The 19,191-nt window shown below is 52.7% G+C and overlaps 1 protein-coding gene and 1 long non-coding RNA gene across 2 annotated transcripts in view; one reads left to right on the plus strand and one right to left on the minus strand.

The window, feature by feature from the left end:
• KLHL29 (kelch like family member 29) overlaps window positions 1–19,191 on the plus strand; it is a 189,971-nt gene that overhangs the window by 70,583 nt on the left and 100,197 nt on the right. The gene's annotated exons all lie outside the window — the stretch shown is intronic.
• The window catches only part of LOC138168275 (uncharacterized), a 29,598-nt gene continuing 12,991 nt past the window's right edge, over window positions 2,585–19,191 (minus strand). Inside the window, exons 2-3 of the long non-coding RNA XR_011170085.1 lie at window positions 4,774–4,947; window positions 2,585–2,833 (exon numbers count right to left, since the gene is read on the minus strand). This is a non-coding gene — a long non-coding RNA (uncharacterized lncRNA). The remainder of the gene's footprint in view (window positions 2,834–4,773; window positions 4,948–19,191) is intronic.

Consider the following 19,191-nt stretch of genomic DNA (forward strand, 5'->3'; position numbering starts at 1 on the left):
TCCCCTCTCCTCCCCTCCCCTCCTCTCCTCCCTTCCCCTCCCCTCCCCTCTCTTGCTCTCCCCTCCCTTCTCTTCCCCTCTCCTGTCTTCCTCTCCCCTCCCTTCCCCTCCCCTCTCCTCTCTTCTCTGCTCCTACCCCTGGTCCTTTCTGTCCACCCTTGGCTTCAGGGACTCCAGCACTAGGGCTGGCCACCCCGGCGTTCACCTTGTCCATCCCTCCATTCACCACCCCCATCATACCCCTGAGTCCCCTTCCATCCCTGATGCCCTGTGAGCTTGTGATCTACAGAGAGGAGTGCCCTGGGGTGGTCAGGGAAGGCTTCCAAGAAGAGACAGCACTTGAGCTAGGCCTTGAAGGATGGGAAAGATTTGGACAAAAGCATGTTCTAGAAGAACAGTATTGAACCCGGACCCAAAAGGCTTAGGTTGCAATCCCTCCTCTGCCACTGAGGGGCTACCTTGAGCCAGACTGGCCCTGCTGGAGCCTCAGTGTCTTCTTTCTGTAGAACAGGGGTCCCCCGACAAGGGTGCCTGCATGCACTGTTTGTGCCTGATCAGCCCCAGGGAAATGTGTGTACCCTGGGCCGACACACCCATTGGACCTCAGAGGGGGAAGGAGCTCTCTGCAGCTCCACCAAGGGGCAGGAACAAGGCTGAGACTGGACCCAGGGCAGGACCTGCTGCCCCCAGGCCAGCGTTTGGGCCCTGGGGCTGGTGTTTGGGGCAGTCCGGGCCTGCTGGTCATCAGGTGGGGAGCGAGACCTGAGGGCCCTTTTAATTCAGTTCTGAAATAAGGAGACCGAGTGATCAGAGCCCCCATTACAGAGGAGCCCAGAGCAAAGGCTCAGCTGAGCCCAGGCCCGAGTGTGTGACCTCGGGCCTCAGTTTCCCCATCACTTAGCTGAGGATGTTAGGCCGGCTGAGTTCACACAACCTGTGCCTCTTGATCTGGCTCCAAACAGGGACTTTCAGAAGCCCCTGAGTGCCCATGAGGAGACCGGCTCAGAGCCCTGCTTCTGCCTAGAATATGGAGCTCTGAGCTGTCACCAGGATGGGGTTGAGCAGGATTCAGCACAGTAGGGGCCCTCATGGCCAGGCAGAATCCGCAGGAGAAGAGATCCAGGTGCTCTGGCCCGTGCCCAGTGCCCCAGCCATCACCCCTCCAAATTTCTGCTTCAGTGCAAGGAGGGAGGGGGCTAGGAGAGACCAACTGTGCATGATGGAAGTGCCATTAATATCCAGCACAAAAGATCATTGACTTTGGCTTTGATTTCTGGGAAGTTGAGGCTCGTCAGGTAAAGAGAAAGGCAGGTGTTCAATGTGAATTCTGGTTAACCCTGGTTAGAGGCATGGGCTCCAGCTTGGGCAATGGGCATGGATGGACGTCTTTGCTGTGGCAGGAGTGCCCCCAGCTTCAGCAGCCTGTGGGGGTCTGGGGACAATTGTTTCTTCTCCCAGAGACCACCAGCAGCCATTCCATGTGTGACAGCCAGAGGGGCAGGGGTGCCCTGAGCCAGCTTTCTGAGAGTGAAGTCCCCATGAGAATCCCACCTCCTCTAGGAAGCCTTCCCCAGCCCCTCTCCATCCCAGAGCCTTCCCTCTCTGCTCGTGGCTTCCTCTGCCCTGTATGTGGCTTGTTCGTAAGTTTGTTTCTTGTCTCCCTGTTAGACTGTGAGCTCCTTGGGGGCAGGAACTGTCTTTGCCTCTTTTTATGTCCCTAACACGTAGCACATAGTAGGCCCTTAAATGTTTATTGGATTGAATTCTGGACTCTATTGTTGGTTTTCTTACCTATTAGCAGCGGTGCGGCGCCTGCTAAGTCCATGGCATTGTCATGAGCTTCAAATTACTGAGCATTTCTAAAGCACCTACTGTGTGCCGGGTGCTGTGTGAAGTGCTAAGGACACAAAGAAAGGCGAGAGACAGCCCTGCCCTCAGAGAGCTCGCGGTCTAAGCGGGGAGACCATGCAGACAACCATGTGCAGAAGTCAGGAGGTGGGGAAGACCCTCGCCGGTCTGATGAGGGCGAAGGGCCTCTCAAAGCCCAAAGGATGGGTGAGTGAGCTCAAGGCAGCTATTGCTGCACCTGCCATCACTGCGCCCAACATGGCCATGCCCGCCATTTTCATACCCACCGTTGCTATGCCCGCCATTGTCGCGTCCACCATCGCCACACCTGCCATTGTCGTGCCCACTGTTGCCATGCCCACCATTGCCATGTCCGCCATCATGATGTCCATCGTTGCCATGTCTGCCATCACCACACCCACTGTTGCCGTGCTCACCATTGCTGTGCCCACCATCACTGTGCCTGCCGTTACCGTGCCCACTGTTGCTGTGCCTGTGTTCGCATATCTTTCTGGTCAGCCCCAGCCTGAGCCAACAAAGCTCCTTGCCCATGACGGCTGAACCCTGCCCTGGCTCCCCTGGCCCCCTCCAGCCCCACCCCAGGCCGAGAACAAGCTGCACTCAGAGGCTTCACAGGATGTCTCAGTCGTTCAGGACGAGATGCTTACATAAATTCTCAGGCATAAAAGCTCCCAACAAGTTATTAATTTGCCAGAATTATTCATCTTTTCTTGATGATGCTCCTCATGTCTCTAATCAGAGACCTCATGAATAGAAATGAAGCCATTTAAATACAGATCTGCTGCTGTCGGGAGGCATTGTTTTTCAAGCTGCTTCATAAATTTATTTCTTCTGAAAACAGATTCCTGCAGCCTTTGATCGAGGATTCAGTGGAGCTGTGTTTCATGGTGGTTTTGTGCGTCTGTCTGTCTGTTGGGCTGCCCATGGAGGAACACGGAGGGGAGGGAGACTTGTTATCTCAGTCCTTGGTGGGGGAAGGAGGCAGTGAGTTAGGAGGAGGCTGGGAAATCACAGCCTAAAGGAAGTGCCCAGGGAGGGTTAGGACATAGGGCTAGAGATTGTCAGCCTGCCCCGCACCTTGGAAGGCAGGCAGCCCCTTGGTGGAGAGTGAGAAGCCAGATGAGCTGGGCTCTCTGGGAAGACCTCAGGGAAGCTGGGGCTGGACGCTTAATGCCATTATAGCATGCTATTAGCCCAGTCATTAACAGGGAACATGAGTACAGAGACGGAGACTGTGGTGAGACCAAGGACCGCTTCTTCCCCACTGTAATGAGAGTGTAAATTTTCAAGATCTTCCCTGCCCCTAGGCTAACGTGCACCAGAAGCCTGGGGAGGGAGGCTTGTTTTTCAGGAGATACTTTTTGATTGGCCAGTGGGTCCAAAAGGTTGTTACATTCTCTGAGCCAGGAGAAGGCTATATAAGCCCTGATGTGTAGCTTTGTTTTGGGGGCTCACTTTGAGAAGTGTTCTGTGATTTGATCAGATGAAATTCTGGGAAGCCGTTGTTGAGAGTCCCCCAGCTTTGAAAAACCCAGAATGTGGAAACCCAGATGTTGACTGGGTATGGATGTAATGGTTGGACAGTTTGGAAAGCTGTCTACTTGATCTGTTAATGTCTTGATAAGTCTGCCTGTATACTTTGAAGTTCGGGGTGCTGACCTATTTCCCCTGAACAAGGTAAACGATATATGTCTGACTGATTAAAGTAAGCTTGTTAGCCCATTTTGAGTTGCTTTCCTTTATCAAAGCAGATCCAAGAACCTGTGGTAGCTGCAAACCCTGAGGACGCGCTTGGGGTGCTTGCTGCTACAAAAAGTCATTAACAGGGAACATGAGTACAGAGACGGAGACTGAAGTGAGACCAAGGACCGCTTCTTCCCCACCCGAGTGGACTCCTTATCTGTCATCAAGAGACTGAACTGGCGGGGCAGCTACATGGCACAGTGAATAGAGCACTGGCCCTGGAGTCGGGAGGACCTGAGTTTAAACTGGGCCTCAGACACTTAACACAAAAACTAGCCCTTGTGGCCTTGGGCAAGTCACTTAACTCCAATTGCCCTACCTTCCAACAACAAACAGGAGACTGAATGAGTTCTGGGAATAGAGAAACAGCTTGAGTGAAGGGAGGGGCTTTGGAAAATCTCAAAGTTTCATGGAAGCATTGCAGGAACCCTCCAAGGAGTGGGGGTGGGGGAGGAAAGGGAGGAGAAAAAAGGAGGAAGGCGAAGAAAAAGAGGTAAAGGAGGAGAGGAAATAGAGGAGGAAGAAGAGGAGGAGGAAGAGGGGAGAAGGAGGAAGAAGAGGAGGAGGAGGAGGAAGACGAGGGAGAGAAGGGAAATGAGGAGGAAGAGGAAGGCTTCCCAGAGACATCCCAGCTACAACTCAGTGCCTCTATCCTACTACTTGGCAGTGAGACTTTCCCCAGAGCTGAGAGACCACGCTTCTTTGTGAGCCTCTCAGCAGCCCTTAGCCCCACTGGAATCATCCTGATGTGCGATCAGACTGTGGGGCCTCCTTGCAGGCTGTAGAGCTGGGGCCCTTGTAGACCCATGCTGTGATCCTCCCCACCCCTAGGCTTCTAACCCGCCGCCTACTGATGCATCTCCTGGTTCCATAGAAGCCACCCCCCAAACTTGGAATGCCCTCCCAATCTCAGCTTTTCAGAAGCTGCCTTTCTTCAAGGCTAAGCCTTTGGCACAGCCCATAGTATGTGTTCAATAAGCATTCATTGAATGGGACAATTCTGGAGAGAAGGATCTCGGAAGATGGTGGCATCTGCCCAGCCGATGACCTGGACACCATCAGTTTGGAATCTCTGACTACCAGGAAGATGATGGCTGCCCCAAAGAAGTAGGGGCCAGTGCCTTGCCAGCCCATTGTTTCTCCTTCTGGATAAGTACTTACCTCTTCAGTCCAAGCTGGGAAGAGTTGTGCTGGCCACATCCATGTGGGAAAAAGATTCATCACCATCCTCTGCAAAGTGAAGTCCCCTTCACCCTTCATTTATCATCAGTCCATCTGTCTGTCCATTCAGCCAATGCAAACTGAGCACTTGCTAGGAGGGATGTCAGGCAGGAGCTGGGAAGGAGAGAGACAGACTAAGCCTGGCCCAGGAAGCTCAGTCTGGTGGTAGCGATAGCCTTACTAACCGGGAGGAGGGGAAGTGAACCCAGACAGGGATCCACACAAGGCTTCTGAGTAGAAGCACCAAGGAGGACTGCAGGAGGGGATGGCAAGCTTTAATCAGAAGTCAGGCTCCAGATCAAGCTGCTTTCAGGAGGAAGGAAGGTACAGCAGAGAGAGCATGAATCTTGGAGCTAGGGGCCCTTGCTCCAACATGTTCTAGCAGAGAACCCCGCCATCATTTTGCATTCTGAGCCTCAGCTCCCTCATCTATAAAATGGGCTTACTTGGACTGCCCTCAGCTCCCAGGGTTGTGTTATCCTTCACAGACCAGTGGCCGTGCCTTCCGCTCCTCTTGTCCCTTTTACATCTTGCTGGCACATATCTGCTTGCTCGTTGTCTCCCCACACTAGACTGGGAGCTTCTGGAGGGCAGGGACTGTCCTTTGCCTTTTCTGCCCCCAGGTTCCTCAAGGTCACAGCCTGGTTTTGTCTTTCCTTGTAGCCCCAGGGCTTAGGACAGTGTCTGTGCACAGTGGGCACTTAACAAAGGCTTACTGACCAATTGACTGACTATGCCAAGGCATTTCCTAGGAGGAGCCTCTTATTTCCACAATCTCCCAAACAAGATGGGGGATTCTTTATAAGGCAGTAAGCTCTGGGCCCTGGCTCCTGGGTTGAAACCACATTGCAAATGAAGGTCATGGCCATTTTGAAGTTGAACTGTGTTCTTGAGCTTGGGCTTTAAAAGAGCTAAATCAAGCAATCAGCAGGTAGCTGAGTGCCTACTGTGTGCCAGCCACTGTCCTAAGTCCTGGGGCTACAAAGAAAGAGAACCAGGCTTGAGGAGCTCACATTCTAGTGGAGAAAACAACACACATCTATGTGCATGGATGGGTAGGTGGGTGTATGGAGGGAGGGAGGGATAGATGTATGTGTGGGTATACATATATACTTACATACAGGGTGAGTGGGGGGGAATCTCAGAAGAAAGGCACTAGAAAAGGAAGAGGGAGGGAGAAGGTGGGATTGGAGACATGGGACCCCAATGGCTGGAGGAGAACTGAGGGAAAGCCTGGGCTGACAAATACCTGGGCAAGCCAGAAGCAGCTCTGAGTGTCCACATATCAGAGCTTCCTCTGGGGATTTGGACCTGGAAAGAAAGACTCAGAAGAACATTCTTCAGGTGCTAACTGACTGACTGACGACTGACTGACTGACTGACTGACTGACTGTCTGACTGACTGACGACTGACTGACTGACTGATTGACTGACGACTGACTGGCTGGCTGGCTGACTGACTGACTGACTGACGACTGACTGACTAACTGGCTGGCTGGCTGACTGACCGACCGACCGACCGCCCGACCAACCGACTGATGACTGACTGACTGACTGGCTGACTGACTGACTGACTGACTGACTGACTGGCTAACTGACTGGCTGGCTGACAGAGGGAGGGGTTTGTCTTGTCCTGTTTGGTCCTAGTGGATAGAAGCAGGAACAGTGAGGGGTGAGGGAGGGGGGAAGGGAAGTCACAAAGAAACAGGTTGAAGCTTGCTGAAGGGATACAATTGAGCTGTCTCAGCATGGGGTGGGCTGCCCTGGGAGGTGGAGAGAGTCCTTTCACTGGAGGTCTTCAAACCAAGGCTGGACTGCCATTGGTCAGATTGCTAAGGAGGGCATCTTCTCGGGGTGGGACTGGCTGCCCATGGAGGTCCCTTTCTGATATCCTGGCTGTCTTTCTGAGCTGGTATGTAGAATTTCTTGTCTCTGGGAGGGTTACTTCCTCAGGAAGCACTTTAGCCACTGTATTCAGACCTGCCTCACCAAGAGCTAGGCAATTTCCGGTTGCCAAGATGCCTTGGAAGAAGTGTTGGACAATGTATGGTGAGGTGCTCAAGCCAGAGGAGACAGAAAACCAGAACGTGGTGCTTCCTCCCAGTCCAGAACACGTTGACCCCATCTCTAAGGTGCCCCACAAGTGGAACAATATGGGCGTGGCCAGGCCAACATTCGGGGAATATGGAAGCCCTGCAGGAACCTCAGTGGCCCTGGCTAGAACTCACCTTGTGAGCACCAGGAGCAGAGCCCCAGCTCCCTACTCACCTAGACTTTGTGGCCACTGGAGAAACAGTCTGACAAACCATGTTCTGACGCTCTCTCTGGGGTAGCTGTAGGGAAGAAGTGAGCCAATGGCAACCCCAAGTGGTCTTTGAGTAGCTCCCTCCTGCTGTGTGGCCACACACTTCTCACAGCAACATGGGAACTGGGCCCCCAGGAGTCCCTACTGCCACCACCAAGAGCAAGGCATTGACTCAGCAATCAATCGTAGAAGTCAGAAGGGGAAGATCCAAACTCAGGGCTCTCCTGAGTCCAAGCCCAGTGTCCAGAGGTAGCAAGGCAACATGTTGGGAAGATGTGGAGGTTCCTTTGATCCTGTGTCCTGTCTGCTTCAGGGCTCCTTGATAGGGACCCTAGACAGCGGCCAGTCACAACCCCAGAGCCCTTGCTCCCCTGTAGGTTGGGAAGGGGCCGCCCCTGGGCACTTCTAGGCACCTGAATTCTCAGGTCAGGCAGTCAGCAGGTGTCTCCTCCCTATAGGGTCCTGTGGGGATCCCCCTCTGAGGCAGGATTCCAGGCTCTGCTACCTCTCAGCCCTCCTGCTTCCTGACTGAGCTGCCACCACCCCCAGACTCTTTCCAGAGCCTCCCCTCTAAGATTGGTACAAGAAGGCATGAACAGCCTCCTCATGGGTGTACTTTGGAACCCTGGAATCACCAAAGCAGTGGGGTCCTCAGAGTGTTAGCCAGTGGCCTTCCCTCCATGGGGACATACTGGGAATGGCCATGGAGAGATGGAGAGATGGAGATGGCAGAGGCACCTGACAGAGGAAGTCAGAGCAGAGACAGCTGGGAGGGCAGAGCCATCAAGTGGGGCTTCCCAGGTGCAGTGGGCTACCTTGATGGATAGACTGTATTGGAAGAAGAGCAGGGCCACAGAAGGGCTCTCCAAGTGAAGACCCCTGCCAGAGGAAGGTGTAGAGGTGGGAGCCAGCCTAGAGGGAGCAAGGATGGGGTGGAGAAAGGAGTCTGCCTCACTGTAGAAAGCATAGGGACAGGAGGAGGAAGGCAGGAGCCATGAGGCTGACAGAAGGGTGTGTCCCAGTACCTGCCTCCCAGGGGAGGCAGGAGGCACCTTCACTCTTTGGTGCTACAGTAGCAGAAAGCCCCTGGATCCAGGCAAGGGGCCGGCCAGTTAGGTCACTTTGATTTCCTTGGGCCTTGGTTTGTTCCTTTGGGAGGTGAAGTGGGTAGGTGGGTTGGCCTCCAAAGTCCCTCTGACTCCTAAACTTCCATGATTCCCCCCTTCAGGGTGTGTGAGGGTCTCTGAGGGGAATGTGTGGGGATGGGTAACTCTGGAGGGTAACACGAGGATTGGGGGGAACCCGGCCCCTGTCCTCCCTGAGCTGGGGGGATTTCCTGGTTGGTTCTGTCGTCTTCCTTGGCACGTTGGGAGTGGGATATGAGTTAGATAGTTTCCCTCAGAATGCCCTCAAAGTGAAAAAATCTTCACTGAAAGTGCAGTGACTGGCCCCGGCCTGGGCGGTGGCTTCATGGCTGGATGAGGTTTAGCTCTTGCCCTGGGGCACTCACTTTAGCAGAGAGATGAGGCCAACACTGAGAAATGAAGGATGAAGGGAAGGGAAGACAAAGGGACAGCAGCCAGTGGTCCCTGATAATGGTCTGAGCCAGGCTGAGTAGCTACAGGCAGGGAGGTCCCCAGAATTATTGTGCCCATGGGGATGGCAGAGACCCTGGGAGGGGGCAGAGCTGGCACAAGCCCTGAGAGGGGCCTTCATGGTCACTCTGCCTGCCCATCTCCATCTGTGCCAAGAGGTTCAAGCCTCCTGGGCTTTGTGCCCCCGAGTGAGGTGAGTGTCTGATTTAGGATAAACTCTCTCCAGGTCCCTCCCTCTGCTGTTTCCACACCATCACCCCCCCCCAGGCAATGGTGAGACCACTAGGAATGCCCCACCCCATTTGGGTATCTATGTGGGGAAGTGTGAGCCAACCTTGGCCTCACTTGGCTTACTATCACTAGTGCAGGGTACTCACCCACCTGAAGGGAGAAAGGTCAGGGGTTCCCGGGGGCCCCCAGTCAACCTCTGCCCTTAGGTATAGAGGAAGGGGAGAAACCACAGGTTCTGAGCAAAGCTGGGCTGATGGAGAGAGAGACACACAAGTTTGGGGGCTGGAAATGGGCAGCGAGCAGGTGGCGAAAGTGAAGAGAGACAAGAAGAGGCTTAATTGTGGTTGGGGTTTAGGAGTGCCGAACCCTTGGAGCTGCCATTTGGACTTTTCTTGGCAAAGATACGAGAGTGGTTTGTCCTTTCCTTCTCCAGCTCATTTTACAGATGAGTAAACTGAGGCAAACAGGGTGCAGTGACTTGCCCAGGGTCACAGCCTGTTAACTGTCTGGGCTGGATTTGACCTCAGGTCCTCCTGATTGCAGGGCTGGCACTCCGTCCGCTGCCCTAGAAGAGAAATAAGGACCGCACAATTCTGACGGCCACGGCTAAGCCTTCTTTAGGGCCTGCGTGTAAGTGGGTGAGATGGCAGGGACAGCCTCCCCTGTAAGGGTCCCTGGGGGAGGAAGGTGTGCATCGCCCAGAAGTGGGAGAAGAAGGCTCCTTTGTCAAGCTGTCCTGTTCGGGCAGCTGGCAGGCTTCACTGCCCCCAGAACCCTCTGCCTGCCTCCCTTCACTGAGACACACTCAATCATAGACACAGTGTCAGTGGTAGGAATGGGGACAGAAGAGAAAACTGAAGCAAAGCTCCCGTTGCCCTGATCCTGTTGGCAGGAGAGGACCAGGGAGAGTGCTGCCTAGGGGAGTCCAGGCCCTGTGCAGCCCTTCCCAGCCTTCCCTCCTGGGGAGGAGGGAACAGCTGTGGCCTGTGAAGGGGCAGCTGAGGCCTGGGCTAACAGTGAGTGCTGCCCCAGGGCCTGGAGCCCAGGACCCTCTCCCGGGGTTGCTAGTCATCTGCATTAGTTTGCCAGGAGCCATAATCTCTGTTCACCACATCTCCTTCACCCCAAAAGGAGGACTGCAGGGAGAGGGCCAGTGTTACTGCTGACCAGCCAAGGCGCCAAGCAGCCCCCGTTGCTCAGGGCCGTCTTGTTGGCTCACACAGGAGCCCTGAGCAGGCACCGTGCGTGGTGGGAGGCCAAGAGTTGACCCAAGTCTCCTCTGCAGGCGCCTCTGTGGGCCCTCACAGCACATTCCACAGCGGACTCTTCTCCTTGTCAGGAAGACTTTGCTTTGACTGACATCTCCCCCTGCCCACCTCATCTGCCCCGGCCATTCTCACACTTGGCTTTTGCCTGAGAGACCCCCCCCCCCAGTTCCCTTTCATATCAACAAGCGTTTATGAAAGCATCCTTTGGCTATATGCCGGGCACTCTGCCAGGCCCTGGAGATACAGACACAAAACTGAGACAGATTCTGCCCTCAAGGAGCTGACATTTCGCTGAACAACAATTGGGATCCCTCTCCCACAGGACAGTCCTTGAACCCTGCTTCCACATTTCCCTCAACCCTTCTTCTCTTAAGGATGCCCATGCCCCATTCTTTCCAACATGGACCCAAGGCCCTTCCCCATCCCGGCTGCCTTCTTTGGATGTTCTCAGCTACTCTGTGTCCTTCCTGAAATTGGCACCCAGAGCCTCCATGGTGCCCTTCTCCCCAGGAGATGTGCGATGCTTGTCTCAGAAAGTCTGCCACCAAGCTACATCACACTGCTGGTTCATGCTTTGTCTGGAGACACACCTGCGTGACAAAGTGCTGCAACCCTGTCTTCCCCATCATTGGCTTGCAAAGCTGATTATCTTAAAACAAAATTATTTATCTTACTTTTTAATCTTGAGTTCGGAATTCTTTCCCTTCCTCCCACCCTCCCCACACCCTTTGAGAAGGCAAAAAAAAATGTGATATCAGCTGCTTGTGAAATCATGCAAAATGTGCTTCCATATTAGCCATGTGGAACAAAAAGCAAGAAAATGAAAGGGAAAACCCCATTTCCTTCTGCACTTGGACGCATCACTGTTCTCTCTGGAGGTGGATGGCGTTTTTCATCCTAGCACCTGTGGAATTGTCTGGGATCATTGCATTTATCAATGTGACTAAGTCTTCCACATTGGATGATCCCTCAATGCTGCTGTTACAGCGTTTTCTTGGTTCTGCTCACTTCACTTTGCCTCAGTCCGTCTCAGTCTTCCCAGGCTTTCTGGAAAGCATCCTGTGTATCATTTCTTATAACACAATAATTTTCCATCACAATCATGTGCCACAACTTGTTCAGTCATTCTCCAATGGATGGGCATCCCTTCCATTCTCACCTTCTTGGTACCACGGAAGTAGCTACTATTGTTTGGTTACAGGGTGTGCAGATTTAGAAGCCCTTTGGGCATGGTTCTAAATTGCTCTTCAGCCTTGTTTCTGCCAGGGCAAAGAAAAGTGGGGCAGTCCAGCAAACACAGCTGAAACCAGTGGCCTCGCTTAAACCCAGCGAGTAGTGACCAGAGGACCAGGAGAAGGCTGTACCAGGGCCGGTGAGAAGTAGGCCAGGGTCCAAAGTTGCAGAACTAGCCAGGGCAGCATGGTGGGACGTGGGATGCAGAGATATTATGTCCCTGAGAAAATGGATATAGTCAGGATTCAGGAGCCCAGTTGAGTTCCCTTAGGACTGACCCACAGGTAATAGAGGAGCCTTTGAGACCATCTGTTCTCATGTGACCTCGTGGCATAGATGAGGAAACTGAGGCAAGCAGAGATGTGGAGTGATATACAGGACTAGAGTCCTAACTTAGGTCCTTTCCCTCTTCCTGCTTCTCCACCACAGCAGCCTGTGAGCTCATTGTTTCAGGAATGTGATCCCCAGGGGACCCGAGCTTGGAACTGTTGCTGTTTGGCCATTTCCAAACCTCTTCAAGGCCTGAGGAAGTAATCGTTTTGACAGCAATGGGGGCCATGTGGAATCTCCCAGAAGGTCCCTGTGGCTCTGTCCGTCAGGAGGCCTGGTTTACCAAGGAGAGCTCTCCTCAGGCTGCTGCAGGGCTAACCACCACCTTCCCAAGGCCGCCTCTCAGGCTCAGCTTTTCTCAGCTTATTCTTATCTTTTTCTGGACGGGCTCCAAATTGAGGCGGTCCTGGGACAAGCCACCGTCTCGTTGCTCTTCTGGAGTTAATGTTCTGCTGACTGCTGCAGAGGTGGATGAAATGGCTTCTCTCCGTAGTTGAATCGAAGGATTTGGCTGAGTTCACCCCCTGTGGGCTCATTACAAGCATCTTCTGTAGGTAGATGGCAGGGTTGGAGGGCGTGGATGCCATCTTGTTCCCACAGGGTTTTGATCTCCTCAGCCAGGTCTCTATACTTTGGAAACGTCATGCCACACAGCTTGGCGATGACAAGTATTTGGGGATGCTGAGTTCCGTTAAAAGGCATTGCTCTTAGGCTTTCCAGATCTGTGCACTGCCCAGGAGACTGGGACCAAGATTTCAGTTGGGTTAATGGTCCGGTTCCCATAGAGTTTCTTGGTCGAGTTCCCCAGGATATTTGGAGTTCCGCATTTGCAGTGAGGGCTTGGTTCTCTGTCTGTCCGTCCATGAAAGGCAATAAATGCGCTCATGGCATTGCCTTCCAGCCACCAGGCTGCCTTGCCTTCAGCAGGCCCTTCATTTTACAGTCTGTAGTGAGGTGTCTCTTTATTTCTGTGAGTTTCTCTGCATTGAACAAGTCTGGACTCCTCAAATATCAGACTTCTGTAATTTCTGGCAGCAAAGACTTGGTCCTAAATTGTCCTCACGAACCCCTCAATTTCCACAAGCAGATTTGCATAACCCAATGATTTCTTGATACTTCTTTGTCAACATGTACTCATTACCTCTATTTCACAGATGAGAAAACTGAACCTTAGAAACACCCAAGTAACTTGCCCAAGGTCTCTGTCTCTCTGTGTGTCTGAATCTCTCTCTCTGTCTCTCTGTCTTTCTGTCTCTCTCACACACACGCAGTCACATACTCACACACATACACACCCACACACACATACATACATCACTCTCACACACATATACACACTCACACACACACACACTCAGACACACTCTCATAAGTGTAGGTGAGTCAGGTATATTTTATATAAAATATAAAAGTAGTAAAAGCCAAACTTGAATACCCCTCTTTCTGAATCTACACCCAGACTAGTATTCTAGGCTAGAGGGCACTTGGAGTCCATACCCACGGTCCCATGGCCAGTACGTGTCAGAGGCACATCTGAACATAGAACTTGCCTCCCTAGGGTTGGGGCACTCTCCTGCAGCCTCTTGTGCTAACCCAGGCAGGCACACTGGTGTGTTGGTGGCACAGAGGCCCCCTCCAGGCCCCTCCCCTCCTGGAACAGGTGCAGAGGACCATGATTTGAAATCAGAGCTTCTGATATCCTATTCTGGCTCTGCCATTTACTGTCTGTGTGACCTTGAATCAGTTACTTTGTCTTGCCAGGCCTCAGTTTCCTCCTCTGAAAAGTGAGCCAGGCCCATCTGAAGCCCCTCTCCACACCATGTAGAATTCTCTGGGCCTGCTATCATTTCCATTCCCTCTCAGTATCACAACCAGAGAGCTCCATGGGGAGAGGGATGGGGGCTGTGCTGGTCAGGAAGATGAGCCTGTGGGATTTCAGCACTGTGGACAGAGCTCAGTGCCGCTCCCCCAGCACCCAAACTCTTAGCACTGGTCTCTGCTCTTCTCCCTTTGTCTGGACATGCCTGGAGCTCCCACACTCTGCTCCTTCCTCTCTCTCCCTCCCTCCGTCCCTCCTTTCCTCTCTCTCTCTCTCTCTCTGTCTCTCTCTCTCTCTCTCTCTCTCTCTCTCTATCCCTCTCTCTCTCTCTCTCTCTCGCTCTCTCTCACACACACACACACACACACACACACACACACACACACACACACGGCACAACTTGGACCCAAGTTGTTTAGAGTGAGCTTGGTTCAGAGTCTTGAAACAGCCAAGTGTGGCCTCTCCTGACTGGCCGGGAGACTGAAGCCAGGCAGCTGGCTCTCCCTGCTGCCTGGGGGATCTGGGGAGGCTCTGTACCTGGCCTCCTTGGGCCCCTGGAGCTGAGAACTCAGCTTTCTGGTCTCTCCCTCAGGCGTTTTCGGGTTTGAATTTTCATATGCTCATCCCTCTGTCTTTGATTCCCTCTTCTGATACCTGGAAGTCCATGGAGAGGCCTTTTCAAAAGCTTTCCCTGGTCTTTAATCTTCCCTCTGGGAACAAATTCCAGAATTCTTTGTCCCATTTGCTATTGTTCTTTCTACTCTCTCCTCCTGCCAGGTTCCACCTGTTGTGAGGCTCACCTCTGATCCCCGCTTCCTGCTGTGCTTCTGTTTGCTCCTCTCCACCCCCCCCCCTCCCAGGCAGGTACCATCCCTACCCTTCCTCAACAGCCTGGGAATGAAAATGCCAGGAAATTAGGTCACTCCCTGAGGTCTCCTCTTCCTTTACTAACCCAGGGTTTCAGGGTCTGTCGCTGCCTAAGCAAATGAGAAACAAAACCTCTCCTTCCTTTCTTGTCCCAGTTCCCATTGCCTACACTGTCTTCCTCATTCATTGGACCCTCTTCTGTCACTGACAAATGACCTTCATCTTAGACAAGGACCTCTTCCCTTTCTTCCCACACTCATAGAACCCTGGCTCCCCCCAGAAGTCACTGCTTCCCCTCCCCGACTCCTCTCTTCAGTGCTACATGGACCTTTTTTAATGCCTTCTGACACCCTGGAATTGAGAAAAGTCAGGCAGACGCCTTGGTTCCTCACTGCCACTCCTAGGTGCCCGCCTGCCCGCCTACCTTCCTGCTACCATTAGTCACAATCTCTGTTCCTTCAGGGTCTATTATATCCACATCTTTCGTCATCTCCAGGTTCTGGTGGCCATTATCCACCAGGTCCCAGGGAGTGGAGAAGCTGGTTCAGAGTCCAGCCAAACCTGCACTTGGGGGTTTCTCTGTATCTTCATGGTCAGCCCTTCCAGCTCTCATACTGTCTTCTCTCCCTCCAACCTCAACTGCACAAAGAGAGGCCCACACCCTTGACCTCGCCCCCACCCCCATGCACTCCACCTCTGTGATGCAGGCCCCAAAATTCTTCTGTTCGACCATGAGCCCCTGTCATCCTCACCATTAGCACATTACCCAGTGCCTGCTGTGTGCCAAACCCTGGGGTGACATGGTGCCCAGCCTTCAGCAGCTCACATTCATGGGGACAGATCATGCTGACCATGCTGCCTCTAGAACAGGTGGGAGGTCACCTGAAAGAGAAGGCCCTGGGGGGGGGGGGAGAGGAGACAAACCTCTTGCAGAAGGTGGGATTTGAACTGTGTTCAGGGGAACCAGGACATTGAGGTGAGGAGGAAGAGTGTCCCAGGCAAGGGGGCCAGTCTGCACACAGGCTTGGAAGGGGGAGGTAGGAGCCTCACCAGGGAGGCTGAGTCATGGAGGAGGGAAGGAAGGTGGGAAGACAAGAAAGGTCACTGGGCTCAGGACATGGACAGCTTTAAACAATGAACAGAGGACTGGACTTGGATCCTTCCTCCTCACCCCAGCTCCTCTCCCCTCTGACCCCACTGACTCTCCCAATCTCCCAGCTGTGTGTTGCCTGACTTTCCACTTTGGAGCCTTGATGCTCTGGTCCCCCAGGCCTGGATCCCTCTCCCTCCTCATCTCCTCCAGGCTTCCCTGGCTCCCTTTAGGTCTAGCTAAAAGGCCATCTTCTGCAAGGTCGTCCTCCTTAAGTCCAGTGCCTTTTCCCCCATAGGTTAGCTCCAAGTGACCCTGCCTTGGCATACTTGGTGTTTGCTTTTGTTGCCCCATTAGACTCTGGGCACCTTGAGGGCAGGGGCAGTCTCTAACCTTTCCTTGCATGCCCAGCACTTACCAGGGTGAGTGGAACACAGTAGGTGCTTAATAAATGTTTGGTTATTGATTGGCTAATCGATGCCCAGAACTGAACACAATCATCTAGGAGTCATTGGGACCAGGATGAAGGACAAGGGGACTCTCAACTCTCTGCCCCTGGATACTCAATTCCTCTCTCTCTCTCTGTCTCTCTGTCTCTCTCTGTCTCTCTCCCTCCCTCCCTCCCCATATCATTCAGCTGACACACTGAGCTTGTGGTCCACCCAGACCCCCAGGTCCTTTTTAGATGCAGCAACATGTATGTGTGAGTGGATCTCCTCCATCCTATGCTGTAGAATTTGTTTTTTTGAACCCCAGGGCACCTCCTCTTAGATGCCCTACCAGTCCCACCTGCTGTGCACCAGGGGCCACACTAAGCACTTTACGGTTATTTCATCTGATCTCCACCACAACCCTAGGTAGTAGGTGCTATTACTATCCCCCTTTTACAGGCAAGGAAACTGAGGCAAATAGTGGTAAAGTGACTATCCCAGGGTCATACAACTAAATGGCCGAGGCTGGATTTGAACCCTGTTCTTCCTGACTTTGGACCTCTCACTGTATCCACTGGTCCCTCTGATGCTGCCATCATGTCCTCCACAAACCTGATCAGAAGCCATGTTCTCAACATGGTACACACTGCCCACAGGACTGACCTGCTTGCCTGCCAGCTGCCACACAAACCCGGGTATTCGCCCTGTCCCCAGGTGGGTGCCCAGTTTGGCGATCTGAGTGGTGCCATCTCTGTGAGTGCGGGTGGGCGTGAGCCTTGTATGTCTGTGTTTGTGCAGGGCTCCTAGCCCAAAGGGGTCCCCAGGATCTGGAAAGCTTGCAGAGAAATTAGTTGGTCACTAAGCATGCAGCAAGTGTGTGTGGAACACTGGGGCTAAGCCGTGTGTGTGAGCGTGTGCACATGCCTGTACACACATGTGCATAGCATTTGTGCATTGTATAAACACGTGTGTGTTGTGTTTGTGCATTGTGTGTGCACATGTGTGTATGTGTGTCCTGTCTGTACACACACATGTGTTTGCATGTTGTGTTGTGAACTGTTGTAATGGGAATGTAAATTTGGAAGATCTTCCCTGCCTGGAGTGCACCTGGAGCCTTGGGTAGGAGGCTTGTTTTTCAGTAGATACTTTTTGATTGGCCAGTGGGTCCAAAAGGTTGTTACATTCTCTGAGCCAGGAGAAGGCTATATAAGCCCTGATGTGTAGCTTTGTTTTGGGGCTCACTTTGAGAAGTGTTCTGTGATTTGATGTGGATTCTGGGAAGCCGTTGTCCAGAGCGCCCCCCCCCCCGGCTTTGAAAAAACCCAGATGTTGAAGCCCAGATGTTGACTGGGTATGGATGTAATGGTTGGACAGCTTGGAAATCTGTCTACTTGATCTGTTTCTGTCTTGATAATTCTGTCTGTGTATTCTGAAGTTCGGGGTGCCGACCTTTTTCCCCTGAACTAGGTAAACGATACATATCTGACTGATTAAAGTAAGTTTGTTAACCCATTTTGAGTTGCTTTCCTTTATCAAAGCAGATCCAAGAACCTGTGGTGGCAGCAAACCCTGAGGACACGCTTGGGGTGCTTGCTGCTACAAAACCATCCAAGTCCATCCTCCCCCTGGGTTCCAAACTGTGGGATGCAGCAAGGAAACACATTCAGTGCCCCTGCTTTGCTGCTCATGTCTTATCTTTTCCTGTGGCTGAATTCTGAACTCCTGGGTTCCTTCTCCTCCCACAGGCGGCAGCTGCTCCTGGCTTCTGCCCAGGTCCCAATGCAGGCAGCTCACCATTCCTGCTCTCAGCTCAGCGAAGTCCGCATGCAGGCCATTCTTCTCTCCTGCTCCATGGCTCCACAGAGTCACAGCTACCACAACTGGGAAACAAACAATTATCCCAGCCCCCATACTTTCCTTTTACTCTGCAGATCCTGTTCGTGACGCCATTTTTGTAGCAGCAAGCACCCCAAGCGCGTCCTCAGGGTTTGCTGCCACCACAGGTTCTTGGATCTGCTTTGATAAAGGAAAGCAACTCAAAATGAGTTAACAAACTTACTTTAATCAGTCAGATATGTATCGTTTACCTAGTTCAGGGGGAAAAGGTCGGCACCCCGAACTTCAGAGTATACACAGAGAATTATCAAGACAGAAACAGATCAAGTAGACAGATTTCCAAGCTGTCCAACCATTACATCCATACCCAGTCAACATCTGGGCTTCAACATCTGGGTTTTTTCAAAGGGGGGGGGGGGCGCTCTGGACAGCGGCTTCCCAGAATCCACATCAAATCACAGAACACTTCTCAAAGTGAGCCCCAAAACAAAGCTACACATCAGGGCTTATATAGCCTTCTTCTGGCTCAGAGAATGTAACAATCTTTTGGACCCACTGGCCAATCAAAAAGTATCTACTGAAAAACAAGCCTCCTACCCAAGGCTCCAGGTGCACTTTAGCCTAGGGGCAGGGAAGATCTTCCAAATTTACATTCCCATTACAACTGTGTATGCATATGTGTCCTGTCTTGCACACGTATATGAGTGTGTGCCTGTGCACGCATGTGTGTTGTGTGCGCGCACGTGTGTCCCATTGGTGCACGTGTGTGAGCATGTTGTGTGTGCATGTGTCCTGCCTTGCACACCTGTGTGAGCATGTGCCTGTGTGCACATGTGTTGTGTTGTGCGCTGTGTGTGCACACTGTGTGCATGTGTGTCCCGTCGGTGCACATTTGTGAGAGCATGTTGTGTTTGTGCATTGTGTGCTGCACATGTGTGTGTCCTGTCTGTACACATTCATGTGTGTGTGTGTTGTGTGTATGTGCATGTGTGTCCTGTCTTGCACGCATGTGTGTGCTGGGGGCAGGTAGTGCTGGGCTCTGCTGCCAGTGAACATGACAGACCCTGACCCCAGGCCAGGGAGGCCCATGTCCCCCTCACAGAGAGCTCTGATGCCAGGTGTGTGGGGCTGGCACTCCAGGAGGGTGGCTGCCAGGTGGGAATTCCTATGCAATGGTCACTGTGAGGGCTTCATAGGGAAGGAGAGTGTGTCCAGAGCATGAAGACAGGACCAGCAGGGAACACCTGGGAAGCAGGAGGCCTGGGGTCCACTCTTGCCAGTCTCAGCCATTAACGTATTCTGTGACCACACACACACACACACACACACACACACACACACACACACACACAC

Source organism: Petaurus breviceps, unplaced genomic scaffold, assembly GCF_028583685.1.
Source record: "Petaurus breviceps papuanus isolate PSGF00001 unplaced genomic scaffold, PetGlider_PUasm1.0 356, whole genome shotgun sequence".
NCBI classification, from domain to species: Eukaryota; Metazoa; Chordata; class Mammalia; order Diprotodontia; family Petauridae; genus Petaurus; species Petaurus breviceps.